The following is a 17292-nucleotide window of genomic DNA, read 5'->3' on the forward strand; positions in this document are numbered from 1 at the left end:
TAAATTATTTAAAAATAAATTAAAAAAATATTCTTCCCACTGTGATCTATAATGTCTACATTGTCATAAATAAAATTTCCATATATGTGCACATCTGTTGTGATATCTCTATTCTGTTCCATGTGAATATTTGTTTAGAACTTTGTGACTACGCTGTCTTAATATCTTAGCTTTATAGTAGATCTTAATATTTGTATTTTTTCTTTCTATCTTCATTCTATCTACTTTGATCTTCTTTCTCAGAATTATCTAAACTATTTTTGGTCACCCAATCTTCCATGCAAATTTTAGATTCAGCTCATTAAATTCCCTAAAATTTTGGGTTTGAATTTTGGTTGGAATTTCATTGAACTTAGGGAAGGTATATTTTTATGGCATTGTGTCTTTCAATCATAAGCATTGGTAATATTTCAATTTAATCAGATTTTTAAAATGTATTTCTATAAGATCTAGTGCCTATTTACATCAAAAGCTTGCATTTTTTGTTGGATTTATTTCTAGGCACTTTAACAATTTGGTGTTAAATGGAATATTTTATATTTGAAATATATTCCCTAAAATATTGTTGCTGTTGAATACAATTTAATATATTTATATATTGATTTTGTGTTGATCCATCTTGCTAATTGTCTTATTAATTCTAATAACTAACATATAGTTTCTTCTGCAATTTCTATGTTGACTATCACATCATCATTCAATAACTATGAATGTTGTTTTCTTCCTTTATAATATATATACATTTTAGGGGCACCTCGTGGCTCAGTTGGTTAGGTGTTGGACTTCCACTTAGGTCATGATCTCACGGTTTGTGGGTTTGAACCCTGTGTCAGGCAGGCTCTGTGCCGACAGCTCAGAGCTTGGCGCCTACTTCGGATTCTGTGTGTGTCTCTCTCTCTGCCCCTCCCTGCTCACGTTCTGTCTCTCAAAAATGAATAAAAACATTTTAAAAATGTGCATATATTTTCTTTCTTTCTTGATATCTTACTGTGCTTTGTAAGTCTTCCAATCAAGGGATGAATAAAATTCATGGTATTATTATTGATTTTCTTATTTCTAAAAGTCTTTGGATCATTTTCAAATCTATGCCATCATTCTTCACAGTCTCTTGTTGCATACTCATACTTTGAAGCTTTACTTTATTTTATTTCTAATTCACTTTTGTACTGACTCTGTACTTGTTCGTAGATACTACCTTTGTAACATTCTTTTTTCTTTATTTTTAAAGATTTTTTTAAGTTTATTTAGTTATTTTTGAAAGATAGAGAGAAAGAGCAGGGGAGTGAAGGAGAGAGAGAGGGAGACAGAGAATCCCAAGGAGGCTCTGCACTGAGTAGAGAGTAGAGACCGACTTGAACTCATGAGCCATGAGATCATGACCTGAGCTGAAACCAAGATCTGACACTTAACTGACTGAACCACCCAGGCTACTCTGTAATGGGTTTGTTATTAGACATCCCATGCTACAGTTTATTTCCTGTTCTTTCCTGTTCTCCATCAACACAAAATCACAGATTTTCTACCATAAAAACCCAAGGACAGCTTTTTGGCTTTTTTTCAGAGAGCTTCCACCCTTGGGGATCCAGAGCATTCCCATGTACCAAGGAATCTGCCTCCAAGTTCCAGGAGGGTAGAAGCTTCTTTGTCTGGGACCTCACCCTGTATATCTCTTTAGTTGGCTATGATTTGTATCTTTATCATATCCTTTATTAAATTGGTAAATATAAGTGTTTCCCTGAGTTTTGCGAGCTGCTTTAGCAAATTAATCAAACTTAAGGAGAAGGTCATTGGAAACTTGAATCTAGCTCATCTGTCAGAAGCACAGGCAACAGCCTGGGGCTTGTCACCGGCATTTGAAGCAAGGAGTAGGGGGAAGTCTTGTAGGACTGAATCCTTAATCTGTGGAATCTGATGCTATCTCTGAGTAGACAGCCTCAGAATTGAGTTGACACTGTGTTGATGTTTGAGAATTGGTGGATGTTGTGTGAGAGGGATCCCCTCCCACATTGGAATTGGATCCAGGAACTCTAAAAGGCTTACATATGAAATATGTAGATGTATTATATATATATATATATATATATATGTGTGTGTGTGTGTGTGTGTGTGTGTGTATACACATATATATGTCTATGCACATGAATACATCATACATACTCATACATTATATGTAATTCATATATATTCTCTATTACATGTATAGATGAATAGATTTTATACACACATACATATATACATAAAGACACATAATTTTAACCTCTAATTATGATTATTTCAGTCAGAAGCATTCAGAATATCTGCCATACTATCAAATACACAAGTAAGTTAACATTTATACCACCAGCATGTTTATATATTATAATCTAAAAAGTCAACAGTTACTAGCTGAGTAACATTGACTGGTTGACCACGAAATAAGAAAATAGTTGAATCACAATTGGCACTTGTCCATCATTTGAAAGCCAAACAAGGCAGACTATTTCTAAACTTTGACTTTACTAAGTATTTCTTTTCATGATACTTGATAAGAACAATGATCTGCATGTGCATAGCAGACTCATCTGCATGTGATGAGGGGGATAAACCTAGGCCAGCCTTGGTACCTCAAATGCAGTGTCTTTGTCTCTTCAGCAGTACTAAGTCTCTGAACAGAAGAGATTTTTAACTTCTCTGCTTACAGCTATACTGTAGGTTGTGTGCGTGTGTAAACAATTAATTGCTATATAGTAGTCCTACTGTCAAATGATAAGAAAACATAATCCCACTCTAAGTTTGAATTGTAAAGCGGGCTTGTAAAGTGTGAAATGTGTTCAGCATGGTACTTAATTCAAGTGCTTTAATTTCCAACCCATCAACTCTTTTTGACCGCATATATGATATTGAGCCACCTTTTATTTCCTCACCACAGATCTGCACCCTGCATAGCTTCAAAGAGGGCAGTTTGATCACCAGTCTATTAGATACATATGCACATCAAAAATAGACAAGAATTTCAGAAAAGAAGAAAACATGTTTTTACGGTCCAAGGGCAAAGGTCAGTCACTCAAAGACAATATACTGTACATATGTTATTTATATGCCACCATTTTTTTTACTGTTGTTCAATGAAAAACATCTTGTTACCATAGCAACTGCCACATTGCACGCTATCTTTGAGACTACTACATCATTGTACTAGACACACAGAAAGACATTCACTTCCTCAAGTCATTTCAAAGTCAGTCACTTCAGTAAAGTTTAAAGAAGAACGAGTATGTGTTAGTCAGTCTATTTTTAATTGTTTTGCTGTAGAACCAGTTGATTTTGCATGGACCCCTTATTTTTTCCTTAATTTTTCACTGATAAAGAGAATGTGGGCAATGTATATTGCACTGTGTGTTAGAAGAAGCAGACAATTATGCAGTTTAATGGAAAAAAATTATAATCTGGCAGTTCTGGCTATATCACATCTATTTGTTTTCACATTGAGAAGTTCATATCCTGTCACAGCAGTGACATCTCACTGAGCCATAATGCGCTGTTGAACATATGTGTTTTCATTCTTCAATACAGACTGTAGACATGCCATCGTATCTTCTGCTTAGTCCTCATTTTGCAACAATTGTCATCAAGTTCCACTGATAAGAAATATCGTTACCTGAAAAAGTATAGTAGAGAAGTGTTGCTTATAAAATTTTATTTTGGTCAAATGAACCATATTTATAGCTAGTAGTGGAAAATTATATTAATAATAATCACTAATATATATTGTTTTCTATATGCAAACACTGTGCTAGTTCTTTATTCCTTATCTAGTTTAATCTTCAACTGATTAAATGAAACTGATACTATTCTTATGCTATGTTTTAGATGGTGAAACTGAGGTTCACTAGACTCAATTATTTCCCCAAGTGGCAGATCTGTGTTTCCCATTCATATGACTATGGTCCCAAAGCACAAGCTCTCTACTTCTGTGCTTATATTGAGTTCCTCATTAGATAGGCTGGTAAAACTTTTTGAAAAGAAAAAAAAAAGAGATTTTTATTCGTCTAACATTTTCTTAATAATTGCTTAATTTATTTTAAGAGTTCTGATATTTTTAAGAGAAAAATTTTGCAAAATACAGCAACGAAATGGTGAAACTAAGTACAGTGCTTATACACAGTATAAGCTCCAATCATATAAAATATCCCTGGTCCTATTCCCCATACCCCCTTGTCATTCTAAAAGTGTTTCCTTTAATTCTCTGCATTATTAACATAAGAACCATAGTGATCATGATAATAAGCTCACGCTCTTAGTATAATTGTTAGGTGGTATTGGATTGTTTTTCAGAAATATTTGCTACTGTCCCTCAAATCGCAAAATTTCTGACATGAGTTAGAAATGACGGCAGCCAAGTCAACATAATAGGACCCAAGGATTCCCTTTATTGCCTTTCTATAGTTCACGGGACTCCAAGACTGAAATGGCATTGTGGTTTGGAATACACAGCGAAGGCGGAACTCCTATCTCTAACAGGGGAACATCTATTTGCATATGCTACCTTCTATAAATTGCAGTTGCAAACTCTACTAATGTCATTTTATTACAAATGCAGACATGGGAAAGGCAGAAATTGAGAATGTTGAGATTCACAATGTCACACCCACAAAGCATAAGCACCCTGGGACTACAGGTAGACAAATAAAAACTTTGTAGCTGAAAATAATGTGAAACACAAGGATAGTACTCCATATATTTAAAATCTTTTTTTTTTGTTCATATACATGTGTAACCCTAATCAGTAATTAAAGTATTATTTAAAAAAATTTTTTTTAACGTTTATTTAATTTTGAGACAGAGAGAGACAGAGCATGAACGGGGGAGGGGCAGAGAGAGAGAGAGGGAGACACAGAATCAGAAGTAGGCTCCAGGCTCGGAGCCATCAGCCCAGAGCCTGATGCGGGGCTCAAACTCACGGACCGCGAGATCGTGACCTGAGTCGAAGTCAGACGCTTAACCGACTGAGCCACCCAGGAGCCCCAGTAATTAAATTATTTTGATTTTATATTTAAAATTATAGTTGACAATCCAGACTAAGTTAAATATTATATAAATTACATTTAAAAAATGAAACATAATTTTTATTTATTTTTAAAAATTTTTAAATGTTTATTTTTTGAGAGACAGAGCATGAGGGGGGAGGGGCAGAGAGAGAGCGAGGCACAGAATCCGAAGCAGGCTCCAGGCTCTGAGCTGCCAGCACACTGCCCGCTGTGGGGCTCCAACTCCGTAACCATGATACCATGACCTGAGCTGAAGTTGGACGCTTGACTGACTGAACCACCCAGGCGTCCCCATAATTTTCCAATAATTACCATTTTGGGGACGCCTGGGTGGCTCAGTTGGTTAAGCGTCCAAATTCTGCTCAGGTCATGAGCTCAAAGTTCGTGGGTTTGAGCCCCACATTGGGCTCTGTGTTGACAGCTCAGAGACTGGGGCCTGCTCTGGATTCTGTCTCAGTCTCTCTCTGTCCCTCCCCTGCTTACGCTCTGTATCTCTTTCTCTCTCTCTTAAAAATAAACATTAAAAATAATAATAAAATAAATAATTACCATTTTTTGAATTCCTACTTGGTGTGGGAATGCTATAACATGCCCATCACCTAAATTTTTCCAATTTCTCATAATAATCTTGCTCACCGAAATAGGGCCAGAAAGGTTAGTACAGTTTTTCAAAGTCATACAGGAAAGTAAGATAATCCACTTTGAATTGAAACTAAGTACTGGAAACTCCAACGTCCTTTCTGTTTTTGGTAAAAAACTATTTTTTGAAATTCTGGTTCAAGTTTGTGTGTTTGTTTCTTCCTTTCTGAGATTTCATACTTTGGGAAAAAAGCAATAAAAAGCAGTTAAATAATTATAATAGAATTTATTTATTTCCAAAATGTTAATCTTTCAGAAATAATTAAATGCCTCACAGATACATAAAAATTTTATTTTGGTCATATCCTGAAGCAATGTTTCCCTCTTTTCTATACTTATGAAAGGAATAGTTATTTTAATAATTTGAGTAAAAAATGAAATAAGTTTATTTTTTAGCGGTCACCTTTTTCAGACAATACTAGACCATAGTCTTTTGGTATGAAATATTTAAATGATTGTTTCTACATTACTTTGCAAGCACAGACGACTAACATTTCAGCTGAAACAGAGTAGATTAGCTTTCATATTTCGACTATGGTGCCTTTAAGTGATCTGAGTTAGTGCAAGTGATAATGAATTCGTGCAAATGCATGGTTAGAACCAGTCTGATTTTTGTGAGCACCTGGGCAAGATAGTGTAATGACGCCTTTTTTCTTCCAATTGCACTAGGTCTGTCTTTGGAAGGTGTTTTTAGGGGGTTGGCACAGAAAGATACATGTACCCAAACACAACGTTCCATTTATGTTAGGCTACTCTATGACTGGATTTATTTTTATCTGAGTGAAGCAATTTCAGTAAATAGTAACTTGGTAAGTTGGCACATTTACGAAACATATTTATTTTATTAAATTTTAACAAATATGCTAAAAACTGCCATAAAATGTGCTAAATGTCATACATACATATATACTCTAGATAGTTTACCCCAAAACATTTTCTGCATAGTTTCTCTTTAGTTTGATGCTGCACTAAAATATTTGCGTAAATACATTGGGTAAATTTAAGACCAGACATAGAGGATCATGATAGATGTATGTACAGTAAGTAAGAATGTGGTATTAGGAATGTATATAATTTAGGAGGTTAATGTATGTTAACTTCTCCAAAGACTAGAATTAAACACAAATTTCCTTCCATTCCTTGTGAAAACCTCTGTTAATTTTCTGGGAAGTCATTGATTGCATTATGGAGTCAAAACATATAAGGATAGACAGATGGCTTAATGTCACAAAGTTATTGGCTCATATAACTAGATTTTTATTACTAACTTTCAGATGGAAAGAGAAAGAGCTGTGAATAATAAATATAAAGCAAAATCATGTATATTAGATCAGGCTAGTCTCCAATATTAAAAATACGGCACTGAAAGTTTTAAGTGAAAGATTTGTAAGGGTAGAGGAATCAGATCTAAGAATATGTATGAATAAATCTAATCTGAGTGTATAATGAGAATGAGACACAAGTGCTTGTTGTGCATAACCTTGAGAAATCCACTGACCTTAACCCACTGTCCATGTTAAATGATATAGAGGAATATTTCAAGCATGGAATTATTATGAAAGTAATTTCTAAGCTTATTAAGAGGAAAATAATCACAGTGATCTAAACACCTTTTAAAGTTCAAATGGTCATTATTTTATATGAATTTATTAATATTTGCAAAAGAAATAAACAATTATTGAAATTATACCAATTTGTGTTCATTTGTATACACTTATTTCCAAAACATCAATCAAATATGTTATAAAAACATCTTTATACCTCTGTGATTATTTTCCTATCAACAAGCTTTGCAACACTTTACATAATAATCCGGTGCTCAACATATTCCTATATATCCTTTAACATTGCTAAAGAGTTAAGAAGCCAACAGATTCTTCAAGGTCATACACAACAAAACAAAAAGAGCATTTTTCCTCCTCTAAATGTCCCTCTTTGACTCTCTGTCGTGTTCTTGCCACATATATTGAGTTATTTGAAGTAAAAGATTAAGTGCAATGGTTTGACTATATTACACAAGTTTTTCTTTTCTCTAAATAAGTTCACATTTTCCCAGTCTTTATTGGTAAATTATTATTGCATTTGCTTAAAGAAGAATGAAATAAAAAGTAACATTAAGGAAGAGAATGCCACTCTATGCATTTGCTTTTAGAAATCCTAACTCCTCCACCTCCATTTTCCACAAGGAAACCGATGTAGTAAACACATGGGTTTTTTTCCTTCCCTTTTTTATTACACTGTGTTTTAAGACATTTTTATCTGTCTCCAGAAGTTTTCCAATAAAGTTAAATTTCTTATGTCTGGTCCAGTATAGTCTAACATAATTTTCGTAAGATCTGAAGATGATTGTTTCTTTTTCTTTCTCTCTCTCTTTATAAAGACCATTCTGTTTAATTTTCATTTGACAATAGTTAACATTTTTTTTTTCTGGTAATCATAGAACTTAATACAATCCTTAACTCTTGATCTTTTCCCCTTTCCTTTCTCCTAAGTTCTCTCCCAGTTGAACATGTGAGCCAGACACAAGTAAGGGAAGCAGAATGAATGCATAGAAAAAAAGTGGTTTTCCTGGTAAGGAACAGGCATGTGAAAGCTTTCAGAACTTCCTTCCCAACGCTTATGCTTTTTTGATGATTGGGATAGCATGGGTAGTAGAAACAGATGCTTTCAGATCTATACTTTTTTGGCTCGAGATAAAGCGAGCAAAGGCTAACAGAGTCACGCTGTTTTGCAAACTGACATACATACTTCATCTTTCCAAAATATATCTGTGTAAAAAAGCAAATTGCCAGGCTTGATGGTGCTATGGATGCCACTGTTCCTTTAGTTAGGGGAACACAGAGAATAGAGATTAGAAAACCAACTAGATCATCGGTGTACCGTCAGCAGAGTCAGCTATCTCTACTATGTCCTGCAGCTGCTTTTAAAATTCCATTTCTGTGGATTTTAAATCTGTATGCAAAACATTTATATTTCCAAAGGGCCTTTGAATGCTATTGCTGCCCCTGGTGGTAAAGGGAGAGTTTTCTGAGAACCAGACAAGAGACAGGAAAATCCAAGTTCCCTTCTGAGGTCCGTCCTTGATTATTTCTCTGTCCTTGAATGAATCATTTTTAACTTTAGTCTCAGTTTCTCCATTCACATAACCAGTATATAATTGTACTATGACTCATGCTGCTTATCTCATGTAAGTGTGATTTGAATGTTTGTGTATTACTTTACAATGGAGAATACCTAATTAATTAAGGTTCCTCTGTGGCCGATAAGGCTTCCCATTAAATATATGATAGACACGATTGGCTGATAGCTGTCATATGTTGTATCAGTAACCTGGTAATGATAGCAATTAAATGGTATTTAGTTTTGAAGGAGATGTTTCTAAACAAGCCCAGCAAAGATCCTGAGACCACGGGATATGATCTGTTGAAAGATCTTGAGAGAATAAGAGACACTATCCCTCAGGATACAAGCTCTGACATCACTGTTTTCTATGTCCTTGGTTCTCCAAGCCACATATATCAGAACGAGGAAAGCTGAAGCCATCTTGGTATTTATGAGGCTTGCTTCAGCTCTTTGGCTCCATACTGCAGTGCCTCAAGAGTTAACAGGCTGTGAGCCATAGGATTTAGACCAGGGGTAACTGGTTGGCTCCTCACAGGATAAAATAAGCTGAGAACACGTGCTGTTTGGTAAGGCTTGTTGCTGTCATTATTGTTATGCTTGGTTTTGTTTTGAGTTGGGAGCACAAATGCTCAAAAAAATCTGACTCCATTTCCCCAGCTGTATTGACACCTTAGTGGTTTACAAGCTGCCATTTCACACTTTTGGGTTTGCAGCTGTTGGGCTTAGATACATGGAGAGCAAACAGTGGGGAGAGACATAGCTGTAGCAAAGTCAAGGTGGCAAAAATATCTGTGATTTATTTGAGGGAAAAAAAATACTGGAGAAGAGCAGTACAGTTGAGAGAAGTTTTTAGGTAGAGGAGTTTGGGAAGTTTGAAAAATATTAGAATTCTAATCAACAGAAAGACTGTCTACCACAACAAAAATATTATCATATTTAACTGTCTACTACCATTTCGAATGGGGTAAAATTTGAGGTAAGCAGCACAGGACTTGAATGTAAAATACACAATTCCTTCGTCCTTACCACCTTGTTGCATTGTTCCAGAAGACAATATTCATGTGGCATTCCAAACAAATGACCTTTGTTACATGGAATGCAATACTATAGTGACTAGGGAGTTGTCTTGGGAGACAGGATGGATATTCCTAGCTTTATTTTTTTAACTCATTAAAAAAAATGTCCTCTGAAATGTTATCTTTCTGTGAATTAGAAGCAAGAAATAACCTGTGTATTGCTAAGGTACACAGCTCATCAAGATCTTGGATAGAAGAGACTTCATAATTAGACAAAGTCATCATCATGAAAAAAGTACTAATAGTAATATATAGTTTTCAAGTCATTTCGTTACGCTTCCCTTAAAATATAGGGAAATACAATTTTGTAAAATATAGTGTCACGTGGAGACAAATTAGATGGAAGTCTTCCACGGTGGCTTTCAATTCTCTGAATGAAGAAAATTAAATTTATAGACAAAGCTGGTCTAAAATTAGTCTCCAAGAAAAGTATTTGAGTTCACTTTTCTTATAATTTGTATTTAAAAATTGATTGTATTTTATAATTCTTATTCATGAGCAAGCTTAAGCAACTCACTAATAAAACTAATGGTATGCCACAAGATGCAATTAAAGTTGCTTAGGTAATAGGATGACCATTAGAGCTTCCTTTGGAGGAATAATAAGTGCCCAATAGTGAGAGCGCTTGTTGCATATATGAAAAATTTAATTTGGCTAATTAGTGACCTGGATTTGACAGGCAGTTACTTTGGTTATGAGAAGCCTGTGGTTTCTACATTATCCTTTTTAAAAGGAAAATAATGTGATATGAGGACTATTAAGAGAAGGCTCATTCAGAAAGCAAAGACAGAAAAGTATAAGGATATCATTTTTGCTTTGAGTGTCCTCGCTTAGACTTTTTGCTCATCTGTGGGTTTGAAGCTATAAGCCCTTCCCACTGACCTCTTCCACCTCTCACATTTCCCATCCGAGGACTGTCAAGGCAAATGGCAGCAAATGCTGTCTCTATTGAATCATGACCCTTGGTACTTCACCTGAAATATGCAAGAATTCATCAAAGTTCTAAGATTTGAAGAAAAAAAAAAATAAAAGGTCGAATGGTGAGAGTTGGAGAAACCTACCCCTACAGGCAAACTTTCTTTTTTTTTTTTTTTTTTTTTTTTGAAATGAAGGTCGCTAAGAGTATGTGGAGGGGAGTTTTATGAAAGAATCTGCACAATAATGAAAATCAACAATGGCAACAATAACCACCACCACAATAAACAAAATTCATTGAATTTCCCATAAAGTTTCTATGAGACTTCTGTCCTTCTTGGCTCACTCCTTCGAAGAGCCTGCAGCCCAGGGCCAAAGATGCTTTTTGCCAGGTTGGCAGCATGGTAGCAGATCAACTGGAGGTTTTTTTTTTTTTTTTTTTTTTTTTTAAAATCTTCTCATCTACCCACCAATTAGGGTAATGCCTGTGCATATCCAGGCTTGGGGGAAGAATCTGAGGTATCTGAAAGGAGAATAATATTACTATATACTAACTGGAAGTTTGTCACACTCTTAGAACACAACAGAGCAGAATTATTTCTCTGAGGCAATCTATGGAATCAACAGAAAGCAAGGGTCTTGCAGTATCTTAAAAATGTAAAGAAGTGTTGAATATTTGTTGTTGTTGTTTACACAGCATTATCAAGCAGGAAGTTCTGAAGCAAGTAACACCGTGTAGCAGTATTTATCTGTTTACTGTCAATATTCGGTAGGTTTTGTAAGTTATCATCAGTACGTAAGAACACGTGGAGATTCTTTAGGTGGTGGTCATGGAGAATTCTGCTAGGTTCTTAATGAGAAACACTTGTGAGTAGTGGTTTCCATTTTTCAGAAAAATAATTTATCTCAATAGAACACACACACTCCAATTGGCATGTATATAGCAGCGTAGCTTCTTCGTGGAACGTTAAATGAATGGCTTTTTCGAAAGCCATCATACAATGGGAAAAAATATTTTTTGAACATCTATGCTCACAATTCTCCATTTGCATTTAAAAACTGGCTTCTATCAGTCAGCCATAGAGCTGGCTAGAGACCACTGTCTTTGCACTCACTTACCTAGCATATAGAGACAGAAATAAAACCCTCTGAAGTCTACTTGGTTTCCCCCATAGAATTTCACATATTTGGCCACACATTTGACGTGTGAAACACAAGCATTGTACTAAAGAGGAAAAGCTTTTTTTTTTCTTTTGTACGGAATTTGTTCAAACTTGTCTCTACACATCTGTATGTATTGTAGATGAATGCAGTTTCTTTCATGAAATCCCATAAGGTGTTTCTGCGATGAGCAACACTCATTTAACAAGTGCACTCTGCCATGCAGGCGGGACCTGCCAGGAGCAACAGCATGCCTGGAACGGAAATGTTGTTTAATGAATATTTATTGATTATGAATATTCATTAAATTAACATCTTTATGGCCGGCCTCGGGCTTTGTAACTTCTGTGGCAGTAAAGTGGTTAAGTAAAGTTTTTGATTCAGTCTTGGAGCTCTTTGAGGCTCAGATAACTATAAAAATTACCAACGCTGAGTTTCCTTCTGGAACAGAAAACAACTCTAAGATATTCTGATGTGGTTACAATTGGTATCAAAGCTTTTGGTTTGGGGATCACAGTAAGAAGTGACCTGACCCCTTTATCTCACGTGTTTTGGTGCAGTCTCCCCAGCAGAATGCTTCCATAATAAGCTCACTGTGCTTTTTTTTTTTTTTTTTTTCACTTTCTAAATCCTCATGCTTACTCTATTAATACTGGGTATCATCATGTTTGTCATGGCTGAGTAAACCAGTTTCCTTCTCCAGGTGTCACTGAAGGCAAACTTTCCATCCTCCAACCCATTTAGGGGTGTGGTCTTCTGAAAACACACTTTTGATCGTGTAACACCCCTGCCTGAAATTTGTCAAAGATATTCCACTGCCTTTAGCATTAAATCCGAGGTCCTCACATTGGAGCTGGACTTTGCTATCCTTTTAGCTTTATTTCTCACCAGTTCTACTCAGAATTTTATTCAGCCACAGTGAAAACGTACCCATGCTAACGCTCACCCAGAAGCCTTGGAACACGCTTTACTTGTGGCCTCCAAATCTGATCACTTTACCCTAACTCTTTAATCTGGCTTACTTTCTACTTACCTTCTGGATACTGTCTTATGCCTCATTTCTCCTAGAAACCCTTTATTGATCTCTACAGGGCATAGATGTTTCTTCTCTGTGTTCTCATATCATTCAGGTTTACTCTTATTTTAGGACTCACTACACCACACTGAAATTTTCTCTTTAGTCTTCACCATAGACTTTACAGACTCCTTTTAAGTTAGGACTGCATCTTGTCTATCAGTGAAACTCCAGCACCCAGACAGGTGTCCCAATCAATCACCTAACAGGTGCTTCATGTACAAGTATGTTGGTTAAAGTGAATTGAATCAACATGCTTGATTTTGCTGGAAGCCTTCTCTAAAGGGCTTGCCCTCCCCAGGGTTATGCTAGGCTGTTTAGACTAACTCCAGGAAGCATTGGTAAGAAACCATGATTTTACATCTCAAGTTAGGTCTGTGGAAAATCTTGCTCAAAAGTAGGAACACAGCTCTATTCTGTAGCATGCAGGACTCAGGTTATCAATAACAAAAACAAAAAATATCTAAATTAGTTCAAGAAAAAAAAAAGACACTTATTAAAAAAAGATAGAGGTAGCTCATGAAAAATACCAGAAGGCATATATTGGCCCTCAGTCCAGAAAAAATTTGGAGCTATAAGGTAAAATTAAAACCATAAACTAGAAAAGACTCTGTGTACCTCATATTTGCCTCTTTTTGCATTCCCATTGCAGATACTCCCCTCTGCCAGCTTTTCCTCTGCTTCTCAGGTCACATGGCAGATACCTGAGTTTCTATCACCCCATTCAAAACACAAGCCCAGACAGGACTAGAATTCCTTCTGCTCAATTTCTATGGAAAATGTAATTACTCTTGGGAACAAATATAAACAAGATTATCAGAGGCTTGTTTCAGAAGGTAGAGGCACCATTGAGAAATTCATTTGTGAGTCGAGAAACCACACCAAACAACATAATTTCTGAGAATAACATTGCCTAATTTAGCAATATAAATACCACCTACCACTTTTTACTCCAAGACTAGTATTGTGAATGCAATGAATTTATTTCTTGTTTGGCTTCACTTGAAAAATTCTCTATCCTAATTCAAATAACATTTCGTTTGTAATCATACGGCTACAGAATATATCATCAGCTTTTCCTACTCTTGGTGCTGTATCAACATTGTTGATGCCAGATATGATGTTTGACCCCACACAATTCCTATCCCTTTCTCTCACTAGAGTTATGCACATGTACATCAGGATCTATCTTAATAGTCTGAGAGCATACAATCTGCTGACTTATTTTCATTAGATGTAACTTGACATCATCATAATCCATGTGTTTAGTCCTATATGACCAGATCTGTGGTTGTATAGTAAAACTTTGGATTGTGGGTAACTTGTTCTGTGAGTGTTCTGCAAGACAAGCAACATTTCTAATAAGTTTTCATTTGATAAACCAGTAATGTCTTGCAATACGAGTAGTATGTGATGTTGAACGTCACATGATCACAACTGAGTCAGTAGTTCTCTCTCTGTCTCTCTGTCTTGCTGTAGGATTGTGGGTGATCATCTCCCATGCTCGGATGCTCTGTCTCAGGCTGCAGTATATGCAGAAATCAGTAATTTTTCAGAACATTGAAAGGTGCCCACAATTAACACTAATGCATTTTTTGTCACTTCAAAGACTGTGGACAGTCCTTTGCTTTTCCATACAAGGGTAAGCTTAGGAAAGCTTTGCTTCATTCTAGGTCAGGTTGCCTCAGATATAGACCCTTTCTTCTGCTGCTTTATTGCCAGTTACATTAAATACCACATACAACAGTTTGTTAATACTGTACTATATTCAACATCTGTGTGAGCGTATGCAATGGCCCATATGCAGAAAAAGTTTGAAAAAAAAGGCAATAAGAAGGTGATGAGGGGTGCCTGGGTGGCTCAGTCCTTAAGTGTCCAATTCAGCTCAGGTCATGATCTAGCAGTTTGTGAGTTCCAGCCCCGCATTGGGCTCTGTGCTGACATTTCAGAGCCTGGAGCCTGCTTCAGATTCTGTGTCTCCCTTTCTGCCCTTCCTCTGCTTGCATTCTGTCTGTCTCTCTCTCTCTCAAAAATAAACATTAAAAAAAAAGAAGAAGATAAGGATTATGGTGGAAATTAGGAAGGAAATCATCGGTAAGTACGAATGAGGTACGCGAGTGGCCGAAATTGCAAGATTTTATAGGAAGTCTACATCTGCATCTTATCTGGAGAGGAGGAGGGGAAAAAGGTGGAGGAATCCCTCACTTCAAATGATATTAGGGAGATGTGTAAAATGTGGGAAACAGTGCCAAATTTGGTAGAAAAGCACCACCTGAATAAGGCTGTAGCAGCGTGAGCAATAAATCTGCTTAATGACAATGCAATGTCACATTTCCGGGAAATCCTCAAAAGGAGACAAAAGCAGTTGTCATTGGATAGGTTCCTTGTTAAAGCTGCATGAAAAGAAAAAGATTCCATTGAGCCAATAGATAGCAGTGATTCCATTAGTGATAGTGAGCATCCTCTTACACAATTAACCCTCCTCGCTCTTGTCTCCCTCGTACCAGCCACGGAGGTTTTCAAAGGTAAGTGCAGGTTAATTTGTTTTTCTTTATATTTTGTATTTTCTTTATTATTTTGTATTCTATTACAGTATTGTAATCATTTTTATATGAATATTTTTGGGTTGTGGAACAAATCATCTGAGTTTCCATTATTTCTTATGGAGAAATTCGCTTTGATATACAAGTGCTTTGGATTACAAGCATGTTTCCAGAACAAATTATGTTCGCGATCCAAGGTTTTACTGTATTTGCTTTTTTTTTTTTTAATTTGGGGTTAAATTTCAAGTATTTTTCCCTTCCCTTTTACCTAGTGGGTTTATAAGTGGAGAATTTTTCTAATCATAGAAGCAAAGTAATGATTCTAAGTCTATTAGCTGCCACACTTCAAACCTTGTTCTCTGGGCTCTGTTTCCTCTGTCACGCCTTCAATCGTAGCTGCAGAAAACATGCAACTGAAATTTGGGGGAAAAAAAGCCATCCTTTTTGATAAGAAAAATAGTATCTTCAGTATTGGTCTCCTTGTGATTGAGCCCCGAGTTCACTAAGATCCTCATGGTTACCGTCCATACACAGGACTCATACATCATCTTGAGGGCTACATCTGAGCTAGCCTGAGCTGGATGCTTCACGGTGCTCACCATCTTCCATGCTTCTTCATGAATTCTTTAGTTCCCCATCTCCCAGCGCGACACAAAACAATGCCTTTGTGTGTAGACTTTCTGCTTTAGCTTCACTAGAATCAAACTACTCCAGTGTTTCTGAACCAAACGGCATATGTAAGAACTGCCTTACAAACTGTGTTGGAGACATCAATCTTTTCTGCTCATGTCAGAATACTTCTGCCTCAGGCTCCCTTGGGCAAGTCTGACCCCATTTGCAGTTGTTTCTAGTTTCCCTGTGGAGATGGGCCTCACTGTTTAATGTTTAACAAATGCTCTGCAACACAGGGGTCCAGCTACAACATTTTCTCTAATCAGGATGATGTCATAGACTGCTCCCAAAGCTGTATTCCCTTTGAGGGATGGTCTGCTTCTGCTTGCTCTGCTGCTGCTAAGACAGGTTTCCTCATGGATCAGGGTTCTGAGTGTCTGAGAACATACGGCCTCATCTACTAAGGACTGTCATGAGAAAAAGGAAGTAGACATATCTTGGTAAGTCTAGGGGATAGAATTAGGAAAAATGAGTAAAATTTATTAAAAGACAGATTTAAATTCACATAAGGAATAAAACTGAATAATAGATGAATCTAACAATAGAAGGGACTGGGTTCCCTTTCACTGTGATTGATCAAGAAGAAGACAGGGAAAGAATAGTTATAGGGGAAGAAGGGATTACCAAACTGGCAACCAAATTGGGCCAGACCACTTGTAAGGTTACTTATAGTTTTAGGAGCTTAATGATTTTATCTTAAGACTTCTTTTTCCTTCTCTCCTTCCCTTCCCCCTCCCTTCTTTCCTTTCTTTTTTTCTCTTTCTTTCTTATTTTTAAATGAATTTAACTGTTTGAAATTAAGTTATACTCAAATTAGTATCACTGCCTTCAAGGTCAGCCAAAAAAGTAAAAACTGAATCTCATTTTCTTTCTTTTTCTCCCCTCTTCTTTCTCAAGAAGTCAAAATAAACTGATCAAGTGAATGATCCTTTTCTCAGAATATTTCACTTTCAAGATTTTTACTTAGTTCCAATATGTATAGCCAGTGGAAGAAAGCACATCAGTCTTTGAACTCCAGGGCTGTCAAACATCTTTCACAACACCAGTGCTGAGGTTTTGAG

The sequence above is a fragment of the Puma concolor genome, chromosome C1 (assembly GCF_028749965.1).
Source record: "Puma concolor isolate L17-30 chromosome C1, mPumCon1.1.hap2, whole genome shotgun sequence".
In the NCBI taxonomy this organism is placed as follows: Eukaryota; Metazoa; Chordata; class Mammalia; order Carnivora; family Felidae; genus Puma; species Puma concolor.